General features: G+C 50.8%; 1 long non-coding RNA gene across 3 annotated transcripts; it reads right to left on the bottom strand.

Moving 5' to 3' along the window:
* Positions 1-421: 421 nt before the first annotated feature.
* LOC121488253 lies at positions 422-15,859 on the bottom strand. Of its 3 annotated transcripts, none has more exons than XR_005987002.1 (4): positions 15,703-15,859; positions 14,198-14,420; positions 9,796-10,061; positions 422-5,443 (listed from the first exon to the last, which is right to left on the bottom strand). It is a non-coding gene; the product is annotated as an uncharacterized LOC121488253 (long non-coding RNA). The 3 variants fall into 3 exon arrangements; XR_005987000.1 differs by having other exon boundaries at positions 9,970-10,061; XR_005987001.1 differs by lacking the exon at positions 15,703-15,859 and adding an exon at positions 15,056-15,327 and having other exon boundaries at positions 9,970-10,061.
* Between the last annotated feature and the right edge of the window lie 126 nt (positions 15,860-15,985).

Below are 15,985 nucleotides of genomic sequence, written 5' to 3'. Positions count from 1 at the left end.
TACAAATGCAATGAATGTGAGGGCTTTTGGGAAGGTAGAGCTCATTCAACGTCAGAGAATTCACACTGGAGAAAAACCGCATGCACGTAATGGATGCGAAACTGCTTTCAGGCAGTGCTCACAACTAATTAGACATCTGGGATTTCAGAGCAGAGAGAGGCTCTGCAAGCATAATGGGTAAGAAGAACCTACAATCCAGGTTCCAGCCTCAGACAATGGCAGCTAATTTCGTTGGGACTTGAGCCAGTCTTAGGTAATGAATATGGAGAACTATCTAGGGGAAGCAGGGAGTGGATTGAATGTGACGTCATTCACCTTCAAGAGAAGCTTGTGAACATAATCAACATGGAAAATCATCTGGGGACAGTGTAGCCCTTTCTTGCTGTTGAAGAGGTCACGGGAAAGACACTCTCATGTTGTATAGACTATGAAAGGACATTTAATTTGTAATCAGGCCAATTCATACTGGAGGAAAAAAAAAACAACAACCCTTGATTACCAAGGGAGGAGGAAAAGCCTTCAGTTCTCCTTCTTGGATTCCAGAGAAACCTTCATGGTATACAGGCCAACTGTGGGGGTAGGGGAGATTCAGGGTGTATTAAGCATCACGGTAAAGCATTAGTCACATAAAGTAGGCGGTTACCCCATTTCTGCTTCTTCCACCCCAAAGTTCTCATTCTTTCCTTTGATTAGATAAGAAACTGTGTGCCTTTAACGACTTATCTTCCTAATAGTATTGTTCTTTGTAAGCTTAGCTTGTAATTCTACTAGGTGTTCAGTACACTTCTGCTGAATGGATGAAGTAACACAGTGGGCAAGCGTCGGGGTTAGCCTGGTTTTAGCTTTGGGGCAGGACTCCTAAGATATGCAGGGTGCACAGGGGCTGCACCGAGGGGAGAGGCTTAGCTGTGGAGTTTGCTGGTTACAAACTCCAGGGTCACTATATCACATTGTGTTTAGATCCCATTTATCTGATGAACTTCTATGGGACACATGCCTCTACTATTGATGATGTGGGGATGGGAAGTAGGTGGCTGAGACTTTTCTCAAATTCTAGATGCAATGAAATATTGGCAGGATGCATTAGGAGGATGCCAGTTTATCTGTGCCATGTGCGTGAAACGAGAAATCAAAAGAGAAGATCTAGAGTTTCCGAGTTCAACATCCCATTGCACAAGGGAAGGGAAGACTGCACACTTTTTGTAATGCTGAGGAAGCACCCCCATCCCCCTTGCTTGATCAAGGTTGGGGCAGAAGACAGCTTAATCTACGCCTTTTCCACCTCCCAAGCCAACTAGGATTATCCCCAGACTCGCATTCGAAGTCCATAAGACACCCTTGTCTCCCACTATCTTTCCTCTCCAATTGAGGGAGAAGAGATTCAGATCTTGTGCATTTCTGGCTCCTAGCTTTGCTGAGAAGACAGGAAGAAATGGTGGAGAAAAAGGGAGGGGTGGAGAAGAGACAAAGAATGAAGAACGTGAAGAACATGGGAGTGTCCCCACACAGGGAATGGCCTTGATTTGGTCCCTGTTAGGAATCTAATAAGGATCTAAAATGTCACGAAGGCTGACTAGAGAGGTAAGTAGAAGGCCCAGTTTTCCACCAGTTTAGTTCCAGTTGCCATAAACTCCTTCCAGCCAGTACTCTTCAATTCTAAAATCTTGCTGTGGACCTTGGCCTCCTGTAGAAGTGTTGCCCACCCACCTGCCAGCTGTCCATTCCAGCTTGCTGCTCCTTCCATGGCTTTCTGGCCCATGCTTAGGCTCTTCCCTTCTGCCCCTATGGCACTTGTGTGTCCCAAAATTCATCATTGAGCCCCATTTTAGAAGGCTCATGCTCACATACCTAGAACGTTCCTGAGGCTACCTCTTCTTGTGTGCAACAGGCTCTGGGAGTTGGGACTAAGTGTTGAACTTGCTCTGTAGGCTGTTAGAAATCTTGACTTGTATTTCCTACCACGCAAGTAAGATTCCACTATCTAAATTTGGGGTGATTTCCCATTTGGATCTAAATCAAGAGCCATGGGGCTCTAAGAAAATGATGACCAAAAGGTTCAGAGGAGGGCTACACTGGCTAAGAACATCTTCGGCTTCAAATAGCAGAAATCTGCTTAGAAAATAAGACATTTAATTAAGGTATCAATAAAACTGGAAGTAGCTGGTTCCAGGATAGGTATAGTGGCTCAACGATGTCATCTAGGACCCAGGCTTTTTTTGTCTGTCTGCTCGGCCAACCTTGGTATGTTGGCTTCTTCCCTTGGTCTTGTTGCCTCATGGTCCCAAGATGGCTGCTACTGCTCTAAAGTATCACATCCTCAAACATCCATGTTCAAAGCAGAAAGAAGAAGGGCCAGGCCATCCTTCCTTTAATCAAAAAGCAAAATTCTTCCCCGAAGGTCCTCCAGCCCATTTCCTTCTAGTTTTTATTGGCAGAATGAACTCGCATGGCCACCTCTAAGCCAAATGACGGCCAGGGAAATAAGGAAGGAGCTGGCCACAGTGATTCACAGGGGCCAGGTGGGCCCTGGAGCTATGGGACCTGAGGGCACCTCTGGGATAGGCTCCACCCTTGGCCTTCCACGGGTCCCAGTTCTGCTCGGCCGTCCTTTTTCCCTTTGCCCACAACAGGTTCATGGTTCCCTCCACTCTGAGTTCTTTCCGTGTCATGGCTTTCCTTCTCTAAGTTCCTTCTTTAGTCTCATTCTGGCCAGCACCTCGGTCCATGGAGGCCCTAGGTGCCCTAACGCTATCCTGTCACACAAGCACTGTGCCGATATGGTCTGAGTTTTTGGTTCACATTTCCCCAAAGGGGAATCCAACTGGTCTGACCGGCTTTCCTTCTATTTTTGAGCCAGTCAAGTGACTTCAGAAGCCACTGGCCAGCCTACAGTGGATCCTGGTCCAGTGACCTGTGGTGGGGAGGGACCAAGGGGCAGGGTCACGTGACACAACACAGCCCCATGGTAGCAGAGGCCGAAGGTGGCAGCTCACCACAGAAGGGGCTCGGGGCAGGACAGGTACTGTGGCATGAGGAAGAGCGTGGGCAGGGGCTTTGTAGAGCCCAGACCAACAATATAAGGAGATGAAGTTACTTCATGAACAGAGAGGCCATAAGGGAGAACATGGAGGCACCAGACACACAAGTGAAAAAGCCATTTTGGACATTTCCACCCCATTTCAGTGGATGCCGTGTGAAGAAGAGGGGAGGGATCCAGTTGGCAGACAGAACCAAGGCCCCTATGCCATGGCCACAGTCCCTTAGCTAAATCCAGCCATTGGGGCCTCTCAGGTTGAGGCCCAGATGCGGCGGCACAGAAAGAAATCGTCCCCACCTTGCTCTGTCGGATTACCTGACTCACAGAATTGAGAGCAGACATCACAGCTTCTTGCATCTGCCATGACTCAAGACCCTCCCCAAATTCCCGCAGCAGACACTCCAGTGAGTGCTGGGAGACAGGGTGATGTCTCTCATGATCATGGCTGCCCTGGGGATCGGGACCTTCAGCTCCTACTTGACTTGGTCTCTTAGAAACCATAGCATGGCTCCAACAGGCTGCAGAAGGGATTGTGGAAGGAGGACCATTTCAATGTGGCCATACAACCGAGACACCGAGTGGACTGGGGATTCTGGCGATGCTAGGAAAAATCCTGCAAGGGGAGAAGTAGCATCTTAAAGCCCGAGTGATGGGCAAATCTGGATTAGCAACCCTGCTCCTCCACTTATTCGTTGTATGCCCTTGGGCCAGTTATTTAACCTCTCTAAGTCTTATTTTCTTAAAATGAACATGAGGATAGGAACATCCTACTTCCCGGGGCTGTGGGGGGGAGACAAAGGGGTGCTGCATGTGAAGCCCTTGGCCACACAGGCACCAAATGCAGGGTGGTAGGCTGTTCTGGTCAGAGCCTCACACATGTGCTGAGTGGGCTCAGAGGCCCAGTGAGGCCCGGCTGCTCAGCGAGAATCAAAGGGCCTGTCATGGCTGTTCTGGATGGGGAGCTCTACTGGTGTCCTCCACGAGGGACTAGTGGGGACAGGGGGTACACCTTTACATATCACAAAGCCCTTTACAGCTTCCCTTCTACACCGAGTTTCTTGAGCAATTTTCTAGAAGCCTTTGGAGTCGCTTCTTACGAAGAGCCTTCATCAGTTCCCTAGGAGAGCCAAGCTTAGAGCCACCAGCCCCTCCAGCACCCTGCTCCCCTGACACCTTCACTTGATTATCTCGATCTCCTCTCCCTGTTTGCATTAATTCCCATTCAGTCAGGTCTCTGGATGGTCATTAGGGGAGTCATCTGAGAGAGCATTCTGGAGACCCACTGTAAATGACACTCCAGCTACAAACTCCAAGCCCAGAGCACAGACACCTGGTGGCCAGCTGTGCTTCTGCCCAAAGACAATTTCGTGAGCTCCTGGTAAGCAGACAAACAGGCCACTGGCAAGGGTCCTCCCCTTCTTTCTCTCCTTAACCCTCGATGACCTAATCACATCTCCACCACTGGAAAGCAGCCCCCAGCTCCTAGGAGATGTGCTTCTACGGGCAGCACCAGCCCTCGGGACCGGCTCCTACTATCTGGCCTAGAACATTTTTATCTTGCTTTAAAAGAAAGCAGCAGAGAGCTTTCCAAGGCTATATAAAACCCTGGGCGTCCCCTCTTCGCGGTGAGGGGGAAGGGGAGAATACGGATTCTGCAGCTTACAAAACACAAGAGGGCGTCGTGTGCATTTGGACTGGACTTGGCCACATACCAAGGGGAGGATGCACTCACTGGGGAGTGTAGGGCTCAGGGGGACACTTGAGAACAGTCACTAACATCTGTTCTCCCCATCCCGCCATGAACTCCCTGGCTGCTGGTAACTACAGGGGCACCCCCCTACTGCATGCCAGGTGTATACTTCATTGCTCTTTGCCAGACACTAAGCCAGTCACTGTGAACACAGAGATGCTTCAGACACAGGCCTTGCCCTCAAAGAGTTGTAAGTTCATGCCGAGGGGAGTCCCTACGCCAGCCAGACTTAATCAGGACACTGCACGGACAGCTGTGCAATACCACCAGCTGCTTGGCTGCCACTCCCAGGATTAGCCCCATGCTCACTGCTGCTGCTGCTGGGGCTGCAGCTGGCAGCAGGGAGAATCTGGGTGGCCAGGCTGGCATTGGCGGGGGTTGGGGGTGGGGACAAGGGGTGGCAACAAGGACGAGATCACCTTCTTCCTGTGTGACCTGGAAGGGCACGGCAACCATCCCCGAGAAGGCAGGCCACATCTTCAGTCACGGGCACATCTCCGCCCACAGCCGTGCTGAACCACAAGTCTGGCGGCTGCTTCCACTGCAGTGGCCACAGCCACAGCCCCATCTCCGACCCGAATCCTGTGGTGCTCAGAAGGGTCATGGAGAATACCGAGGACAGGATGTGAGACTTCCTCAAAGAGCTGCCTTTAAGTCTGTTTGAGAAGAAGGCATAGAAATGTCATGAAAGCCTAGAGCGTCGCGTGAGCACTAAGGGGTTTTGTGGGCTGTGAACTCTCATAGAAGCACCGAGTGGGGGACACCTGGGTGGCTCAGGATTGAGCTTCTACCTTTGGCTCAGGGCATGATCCCAGGGTCCTGGGATTGGGTCCCACATCGCACTCCCTACAGGGAGCCTGCTTCTCCCTCTGTCTGCTTCTCTGCCTCTCTCTGTCTCTCTCATGAAGAAATAAAATCTTAAAAAAAAAAAAAAAAAAAAAAGATGAAGCACAGAGTGGAGAGTCCACCCTCAGGCCTACAAAGTCCCAGGAAGGCTTCAGGGAAGAGGTAGGCTTCAGGCCAGGCTGGGGGGGGCAAATTCGGAGCAGGGATGGGGGGGCCTGCATTCCAGAGGGGGCCTGTGACGTGGGCAATGACCACGGGCGCTGGGAAATAGCTCACTCCTCACAGCCTTGTAAAAGTAGTACCTTCTCCTCCTCTGTGCCATCACAGGAGGAGACAGCCAGGGGCTAGGAGGTCAGTGTAGTCACACAGCTTTGCTGCTTGGAAATGGGGACTTGTGATACTCTTGGTTTCATATGAGGTCATCACACTGTGAGGCCAGGACCAAGAACAGCCCATAAGTGCCCAGTGCTCAGCCTTCCAGCCCCCAGGAAAACTATGGGGGCCATCCCAGGAGGACAGCTGCTCCATGGAGGCTGGGATCAAGACTTTCTGCTGACTCTAAGGCCAAACCTCACTCCACTGGCATGGTACATGTGGCCACAAGTGTGGACAGAATTCTGGCAAGATATCAAAGAGTTCATACAGAGGAAATCTTTGAATATTATGAATGAGGAAAAGTTTCCCTTCATTTCCTGCTGCATCCTAGAGAGATTCCCTGTGAATGGCACAGACATTGGAAAATCTTTAGGAGGAGACAAGCAGCATTCAGAGATGAGAAGGTCATGGGGAAGGGTGCGGGGCCACATAAAGAACACAAGCCACGTCAGCCGGACCACGTGGATGAAGGTGACATCCTCAGTGAGGCACCAGACCTCGCCCAACAGCAGATAAGCCATTCAATTCAGGAGCTCAACCTTGTAAACAGAATCAATTGAGGGCGGTGATCATTTGAGAAGAAATCAGCCCTCATTCATCTTCCCAAGATCCTGATGGGGGAGGGGGCTGAGGCTCCCATGAATGAGGGAGCTCATGGGGTGTGTGTGTGTGTGTGTGCCACGTGGGCCTGAGTACACGGGTTAGAAGATGGTCCTACCACAGAAAAACGAACAGATTCTAGGGAAGGATTTTGCCAAACTTGAACAGACTGGCTGTGAGGAATGCAGATGCCCTGTAGGACCTTCTGGTCAGGTGACAGCCAAGTTAGTGTGGTTCCTGGGGTCCCTGGGTCCACAGTGGCTGAGCAGAACAGAATGGGGACATCATCCCTCCTCCTTCCTTGTCAGTCTTTAGTAAAGTCTGGGGTCACCCTTCTTGTTCCTGCCTTGGCCTCCTGAGGGTGAGCTGGCACCCGTGCCTTCACATAGGCCCTGCCTGTCTCCTGTCTGACAGGCCGGTTACTGCCGTGACATGTTCCATGCTGGCGAACACAGCCCAGGGGAGGCTGCTCTGACTGGCTCAGTCATTTGTTCAACTGTTCCACAAGTGCCCTTTCAGCATCTCTTCTGCTTTGTCCCTGGCACTGTTATGTGGTGGGGGCAAAGGACAGGGGAGGAGGAGGTACAGGCAACAAGTGGCCCGGGGGACCATGGGGAGAAGAGAAGGGAACCAGGAAAATGGCAGCACCTCTGAGATGGCAGGGGAGTGAGTCTGTGTCCCACAGTCTGGGGAGGAGGCTCTTTTAGGGGAGAGCACTGGGGAACGAGAGAGGAAGAAGTCTGATCTCCTGACCTGCTGCCATGTGTCAGGCAAGCATATCATTCCTGGAGGGACCCCACAAGCCTGGTGCCCGTTAGTGCCACCTTGTAAATCAAGAGCATAAGGCATGGGCACAGCTAGTCAGTGGCAGAGCCAGAGCCTGAGGCTTGGTCATCTCACTCCTCATGCAGTGGCCTTCCCACCACCACAGGGAGGCAATTGGCCCTTCAGCAGTGCTCATGCTCAGGCTGTTTCCAGACAAGCAAGGGAAAAATGGAAGGCATCCGGTGATCTGGGGGAGCAGGGGATAGAAGGAAGATGAAGGGCGGATGGAAGGAAGGATGGAAGGGGGAGATGGAAGGGGATGGGAGGGAGGATGGAAGGGAATGGGAGGGGGATAGAAAGGAGATGGGAGGGAGATGGAAGGAGGATGGAGGGGGATGCAGGGAGGGATGGGAGGGGGATAGAAAGAGGGATGGAGGGGGATGGAAGAGGGATGGGAGGGAAGATGGAAGGAGGGATGGAAGGGGGATAGAAGGAGGGATGGAGGGGAATGGAAAGGGGATGGGAGGGGGGATGGAAAGGAGTGGGAGGGTGATGGGAGGGAGGATGTAAGGAGGGATGGGAGAGAGGATGGAAGGAGGGAGGGGGATGGAAGGAGAGGTGAGAGGGGGATGGAAGAAGGGGTGAGAGGGGGATGGAAGGAGGGATGGAAGGGGGATGGAGTGGGATGGATGGAGGGATGGAGGGGAATGGAAAGGGGATGGGAGGGGGATGGGGGATGGGAGAGAGGATGGAAGGAGGGATGGGGGAATGGAAGGAGGATAGAGTGGGATGGAAGGAGGGATGGAAGGAAGATTAGAGGGAAGGAGGGAAGGAAGGAAGGAAGGAAGGAAGGAAGGAAGGAAGGAAGGAAGGAAGGAAGGAAGATGGAAGGGGGAATGGAAGGAGGGAAGTAGACTGGCTTCTACACTCTACCTCAGGCAATGGGGAAGGGCTCAGACTCTCTTTCATCTGCTCAGCTCAACAAATCTATATTGAGCCCTGCAGAGCACCAGGCACTGTACTTCACTGCTGGGGATGTGAGTAAGAGTGATATGGTCTGTGCTCTCATGGAACTTCCATTCTAGAAGGAGGCAGACAGCAGCAGGCTATGTGATTTGAAAGGGGAAGTACTGGGCCCTGTGAAAGCACAGAGGAGAATCTCATAACCCAGATTCACAGGGCTGAGAGTGACTTTTGGGAAGAAGTAACCTGTTGGCTAAGACTCAAAAGAGGAAGGCTCTGCCTGTTGCACAGAGAACGTGCAGGAAGGTCTGCTGGTGATGGAGCAGAGGGAGAGGGGCCGCCGACAGCCAGCCAGCCTAGCGTCTGCGAGGGAACAGCGCAGGTGGGGAGGCACAGGGCCCAGAATGCACCCTGAGAACAATGGAAAGCCCTGAGGAGGGTTAAGTCTGGGGATGACCCAAGCAGGTTTGTGGCTTATCCCTTCCCTGGGAAGCCCAAGGCTGCCACAGTGAGGAGAGGAGAGATCTGTCCAAGGGCTCCTCAGTTCAGGCAGGCATGGTCTTTTTTCCCCTTGTGCACCAAGAAGGTTTCCAAGAGAGGCAGTGAGCAGAAGGAGCAATGAAGCAAGGACTCATTACGGGCCTTGGATGGAGCTGCCAATCCTGGACTAGAGCAGAAAACAGGCAGCTTGGGTACAGGTGTGTGTGAGCAAACACCCCCCTCTTGTGGCCGAGAAGGGTATTGCCACTGTGTTCACTGCTTCCCACCCTGAGAGCCAGGGTGGCTGGGGACCCCAGGAGGGACCCCAGGAGGGTCCCCACTCAGCTTGCCGCTGCTGCTGTTTTTAGAGAAATCTGAATAACGGAGAAAATGTGCATACATGCTTAGAAACAGATATGAGAAAGACAATGTTACCAGTGATTCTGAACAGATGACTAATTTTTTTCATTTTGTTTAGGTGTATTTTAAAACTGTTAAAGACATGAATTACTTTTGTTGCTAAGAGAATAAATGCATTGTTTTTGTCTTTAAAGGCAGATGCAACACAAAAGTGGCCAAAAAGGTGACTCAAAGTGGAGGCTGAGCAGCTCAGCTGATAGTGGTGTGGCTGGGTGATGAGCCAGCTCCCTGTGGCCTTGCACTCCGGGGGAGCACAACTCCAACCAGCTGCAAGGCCACACCAGGGCCCTTGTCTTGGATGAGGCCTCTTGAAGGAGCCCTCCCTGCTGTGTCTCTAGCTATGTCCTTCCTGCCCCTCTGCCTGTCTCACCAGAGTGCTGCCCCTCTGACCTGGTCTTGCAGGTGGGCCTGACCACCAGGTTCTTGGTGATCAGGAGGGTCCTCTCCTGGCAGGCTGATGCTGAATAAGGGTTGGGTCTGCCCAGAAGCTGTGGCCACATACGCTACATGTATGGGGTCTCTGCTGTACAACTTTTCTAACTTGGAACAAGACACTCACACCTGGCCTGGAGTTTTGGTCACTTCCATCATATCACTGTTGTGGCTGCTTCTTCCCTCTCCAGCTTGAGAACTCTTCTCTTGGGCAGGGAAGCTGCTTGACCTCCCGTCTGGAGGTTCCCTAATGCTGGTCTAAGGTTCTGGAACATTCTGAGGTATCTCCCAGCTCTGGTACCTGTGAAGCGTCACCCGTGGATCTTCTTTCAGCAAGTTCCTGATCTGAACAAGGTTGAACGCCCTGTCCTTACACCTTCACCATCTGGAATCCTATGTTGAAAATTCAAATGTTACTTGTTTGCTCTGCAAAGAAAAGCCATGGAAATAAAATGCACACTCACTGCTGGGGATAGATCGAATAAACTATGACATACAATACAGCAGGGAAAGGTGAAGTATAGAAAAGTAATTAATGATCATACTTTTTCTAAAAAAAAAAAAAAGCAAGGGTATGAGGGTGGTCTGGGTGTTGCAGTTGGTTAGGGAGCTGACCCTTGATTTTGGCTCAGGGTATGATCTCAAGGTCCTGGGATTGAGCCTGACTGGGGCTCCAGGCCCTCTGGGGAGTCTGCTGGAGATTTTTCTCCCTCTCCGTCTGCCCTTCCCCCTGCACATATGCTCTCTTTCTCGCTTTCTCTAAAATAAATGAGTCTTTAACAAAAAAAGCACATTATGAAATATTATGTGTATGGTAAGATTATGAAGTATGTTCTATTTGTTATTAAATTCAATTTGTATTTTTTCAAATGTTCCATCATGAGCATATGGTACTTTTATAAGGAGAACACTCCCAAGTTATTTTACAAACCTGGGTAGAAGATGAAGAAAAAAACAGGAGCTTTAAAATATTTTTTAAAAATACCCTAATATTCAAGTGGTGGGGATGGAGGCAGGGCAAGAAGGAAATTCTGAGAAGTTTGGATAGACCTTGGGCTCTCCCGGCCACGCAGCTATATGTGCAGGAGGCGGGCGGCTGAGGAAGCTGCCCCAAAGGGCCAAGGTTAGTGACCCCTAAGAAGGGGTGTCCTGGGGTCGAAGCTTGAGATAACTGTGGAAAGGGTTACCTGCAGAGGGAGCAGAGCTGGATTTGAGGGTGTAGCCCTGTGTTGGTCAAAGGACTCCTGATACATCATCATAATTAAAAAAAATAACTTGCACATGTAGGCACTTTATGGTTTACAAAGCACTTTCTCCTCCTTGAAGCTTACATAGGAGGAAACAGAGGCACAGCACAGCCAGTATGCAGCAGAACCAGGACCTGAATCCAGCTGTTTCCAGCTCTCACTGTACTGAGCTACGCTGCCCAGCTGCCCTTTAAGAGCTCAGGCACTGAGACAGTATAAAAGTAAGGAGGATATTACACTTTACAATTGGAACCTAAACACTGACCCATTAGGACAGATGCTGGTCTCATCTGGAGATCCAGAAGCCTCCTGTAGGGCCAGGCGATAGCAATTGGATGCTGGACTCTAGGAAGCACCTGAGAGTCAGAAGGGAGTCGCTGGGGTGGCCCAGGAGGCTGGCAGGGCACTCTGGGACACGGAGCAGCAGCTGCTCACCAACCAGTCCAGAAGTATTTCACTACTTTAACCACTCATCCACCCATCCGTTCTGGTGGCACCAGATAAACGTCATGCCAGCCTATGGCCTCCCTGATTGTGTCTCACAGATCCCGGTGGTGACAGATAACTCTAGAAGTTGTCCTATGTGTCAGTTATTTCAGCAGGGGAGCTCTGCAGTCAAACCACATTTCCACAGAAAGGGATGTTGTGGTCACCTAATGTAAGTGACCATGGACGTGTCTGAATCTGTGAAGTCCATTATTGGCCGCTTGGGCTCCTGCCAAGATCAGGGGCACTGTGGATCTAAAGCAGCAGCCCCCTAGCGGTGTCGTTTGGCTTTGCAATGAGCACTTACAGTCTGAGTACAAAAAATTGTACTGACTTCTGAGAATCTATAGCAGGCGAACAATGAGGTTAACAACCTCTTCTCTGAAGTAAGAGACAGGAGCGTGCCCAGGCCACCCCCCCGCCACCGCCTGCTTCTCCCTTGGGCTGGGATGGATGCTTTGTTGGGTCTGTTCTCTTGATTCCCAACTGAGAAGGCTCCCCTCCATATACCCAAGGTGGCTGGATCTCCTGGGTTCCCTTCAAATGCTCAGTACAGGCTACACGAAGGAAAGAAGAAAGGTGCTATTATTGTCAACAAAGGTCTCCATGAGCCACACCATGGAGTGTGCTTTAGCTAGCTAGCACACCAGAATTCAAAACAGCCTAGTACACTCAGCTGTGGCTGGGACACCAGTGGATGATGGAAATTCTCTGCTGTGCTCCAACAGGAGTTCAGTACCTCTTTGAAGTTAAAGTCTCCTGCTAGTTGGATGATCACACTCCACTCCCAGCACAGGTCTGTAGGCTGTCATATCAGCCCTGCTTTCAACACAGGACCGACCACCCAAGAAAAAGATCGAAGACCCTGGTCTCCTCCCCAGAGGACGCTGCCTCTTACCACTGGTGTGGAAAGGGGTGGAGTTCTCAAGATCCATGTGTGAACTGGGGCCCACTGGTGATGTGTGGGGATTCTTGTGCTGGGGGTGGGGATGCTATCTTCCTCCAGAGAACTTCCTGTCACGGAGATGGTTAAGAAAATAGAGGGCAGCCCCGATGGCCCAGCGGTTTGGCGCCACCTTCAGCCGGGGTATGATCCTGGAGACCAGGGATCCAGTCCCACATCGGGCTCCCTGCAGGGAGCCTGCTCCCTCTGCCTGTGTCTCTGCCTCTCTCTCTCTGTGTCTGTCAAAATAGGGAGCTCTAAAGGAAATAAAGGTAATTACTTTTTTTTTTTTTTAAGAAAATGTCTTGTTAGACCTTTTCTTCCACTGTATTTCTTTTAAAATGATTCTTTTCTGGTCACAAAGCATTATTTGTTCATTGCAAAAAATAATTAAATGTTACGTACTTGAAACATTCAAAGAGAACGTTCTTCATAATCTTTTCTCCCAGAGATAATGTAAATTTTTAAAATTTAATTTTATTAAAAAATTCCCCAGCTGAACCAAGGTAGAGTTGGGAACTGAAACTTAATTGTGTATATGTAAGGTGTACAACTTGGTGATTTTAAATTAAATTTTGATTCAAGTTTCAATAAAATAGTTATCTTAAAAACTAAGTAACTGGGAAGCCCGGGTGGCTTGGTGGTTTAGCACCATCTTCAGCCGAGGGTGTGATCCTGGAGTCCTGGGATCGAGTCCCACGTCGGGCTCCCTGCATGGAGCCTGCTTCTCCCTCTGCCTATATCTCTGCCTCTCTCTGTCTCTCAATCTCTTTCTCTCTGTCTCTGTGTCTCTCATGAGTAAGTAAATAAAATCTTTAAAAAATAAAATAAAAATAACTGATTTATGTTAAATATAACTAGGACCTACTAATAGGACCATATTTCTGGAACTTTACCCTAAATGTCCTAGTTTCTCATAGTCTGTCTAGTTGCCCCCAAAGCCATCAGAACAGTCCAGAAGTTAGAAGTTCCAGTTTTTCTGAATCCAACCCACCTCTCCCCACTGCTTCAAGCTGAGTTGGGTGGTTCTAGCTCAGGGCCTCTTACGAGGGTGAGCCTAAGGCGTCTGCTGAGACGGAGAATTTTTTCAGACTTTGGATTTGTCATCCCCAGACATAGCAAGTCTGCTAAGAACAGTCTTTCCTAGTCTTTCTGCAAGACAGTATCCAGAAAGGATATGGGGAAGCCCTTACTTCAAAGTTTCAAGAACACAGTGGATAGGGAACTCCAGGAGCCAGAAGTTTGGTCAGAAAGGTGAAACCTGCACATGATGTGTTGAGACAGATAAATATGTTTTATAGTTCCTGCAGAGAATGATTTAGATTTGAGTGGGTTAAATTAGGACTTAACTAAATGAAGCACCTTCCCATAGGAATGAGAATCAGAATGTCAGGGAAGAAAAAATAAAAACTCTAGGAAATTATCCAAAATCTAATGGGATCCCCAAAGACACCAGGGAAGAGCAAAGAGGAACATGGGCACAGTGTTGGACCAAAACAGATGTGGCCTCTGTTTTCCTTGGATAACCTACCCCTCCCTATCTTCACACGTTAGTCCTCTTTTCTACTCATGGGCCTGGTTCATTTTCTTACTCCCACTGTCCAGCATGACTCCCACCATAGCTCAGGGGTGCACTTGCAGCCCATCTTACTGCCTCTGGGCAGAATGGCCAGGAGCTACTCCAGCTCCAGTAACTCTAGGATGGGCAACTCGCAGGCTGTCGCTGTGCCCTCTGCCACTGGCAGCAGAGCTCCCAGGGGCATCTCAGAACCTTGAAGGGTGGTCCCGAGCCTCCTGGTCCTAGAACTCCCTGAAGTGCAGACCAGCCAGCTCTCTGTTGGGAGGCTGATTACCTGGCAGCATGGTCTCTTTCCCCCACAAGTGGTCCTCTGCCTCCACCTTCACGGTCGGAATTCTGTCCTGCTTCTGACGGCCCTGGGAGCACTGGGACACAAGCCCCCCTGACTGCTGTGCTCATTCTTGATGGGAGATGGCCCCAGGGAGGCTCACTTGTGCCGTGTGGGGGTTACATTTCAGAGAAACTCTTCCTGAGCTGCTTCAAACTTCAGAAACTTTCTGAAACACAATAAAGTGAAATAAAACTCCTTGATTAGGGGGTCCTTTTCAATACCACTATAGACTGTGAAATGGTACAACGCACTCTCAGGTATTCCTCACCATTCGGGTCTCCCCTTGCCCGCCAGGCCAGTTTTTTCAAGCAGATGTCATAAAATTTTGGCTATAAGACCTGCAGTTGTCTCTAAGACCCTTTTCTTTTTTATAGCATAACCCCAACAGCCTTTTCACAACTAGAAGGTTGAAACACTATCATATCGCCAAATAACCTGACTTTTACAAACTGCACAATTAATTGGTCATTACTCATGATCCTGGTAAAGCTTACAGGTTGCATTTGGCTGATAAGTCTCATCTATAGGTCCACTTCTTTAAAAAAAAAAATTCTTTTTTTAAAATCTTGTAATCTGTTAAAAGTATGTCAGCTGGCTGTCATTAGAAAGAAATGACACCTGACAGATGTCTGGGCGCCGGCTCTGCGAGGCCCGGCTCTGCGCTGGAAAGTAAGGCGTGAGCAGACAGACAAGGGCCCGGCCTAGCTCTGGGCTTCGGTTCCTCCTCCTCTAGCAGAAGAGGCGGGACCAAGGGCTCCCTCGAGGCCGTGCTCGAGTGCGGCTCTCATCACTGGGACCCACCGTGCGAGCCGGCGCAAAACGCCCGCCGGATACCTTCCCCGGAGCCAGGGCCCACACTCCGCCGTTCCGGCGGCCGCTCGCCTGCCTGGGCTCCCGGAGGCCGAGGCAAGGCGGAGGGAGGGCCCCTCGACGCCGCCAGGCTCGACCACAGCGGTGGCTGAGCGGTAACGGCCACCGCTCGGACCCCGGCACGGGCCCGGCACCCGCCCAACTACAATTCCCAGAGGCCTCTGCGGCGAGCCGGTCACCATGGAAACGAGTCGGGCTCGTCGGCTCTGCAACCGTTGGTGGCCTGGTCCTGTGCGCGGAACAACAGGCCGCAGAGCTTCCAGACGGGACGGTCACGTGTCTCCGCCACCCAGGCCTTGGTTCTGGGGCCAGAGGACACAGAGCCCCTACGCCTAACCGAAGCCATGGGAAGACGGAACTACATTTCCCAGAAGGCGCCGAGGGCACTCCAGCTTCCGGTCGCTCGGCACCGAAACGGTAACACCGAGCTGTTGCCAAAGGAGTCAAGTCCTGGGTATCTGGGCTTCTGAAGCCCGTGAACAGAGGAGCAGGAGACAGAGATGAGGGATAGAGGAGGAAAGCAGAATGGGAAATTTGGTTATAAAGCAACATTAAAGAGTACATCCCCGCCTGTTTACCTCTTTCACGGACGCTCAGGGCTAGCGCGAGCATCGCACAGCCCCCTGGGAGAGGCTGGCGACGCTGCCCTAAGGCCTATGGGAAATATAGTAATTGATTAACACGCCACTGAGCACCTGCGATAAACCTGGCACGCTAGATAGATTAAACGCCTTCTTGGCTCCGCTCAAACACAAATTTTACCTCCTAAATGCTTAGGAACCTGTCCCGTTTTCTTCATGCCAATCCTCAGTGCTATATTTCAGACACTGCATTTCCTTGTCAACCTGCCCCCAGTCATGT

The sequence above is a fragment of the Vulpes lagopus genome, chromosome 3 (genome assembly GCF_018345385.1).
Source record: "Vulpes lagopus strain Blue_001 chromosome 3, ASM1834538v1, whole genome shotgun sequence".
In the NCBI taxonomy this organism is placed as follows: Eukaryota; Metazoa; Chordata; class Mammalia; order Carnivora; family Canidae; genus Vulpes; species Vulpes lagopus.
This window is presented reverse-complemented; position numbering and strand designations above follow the sequence as displayed.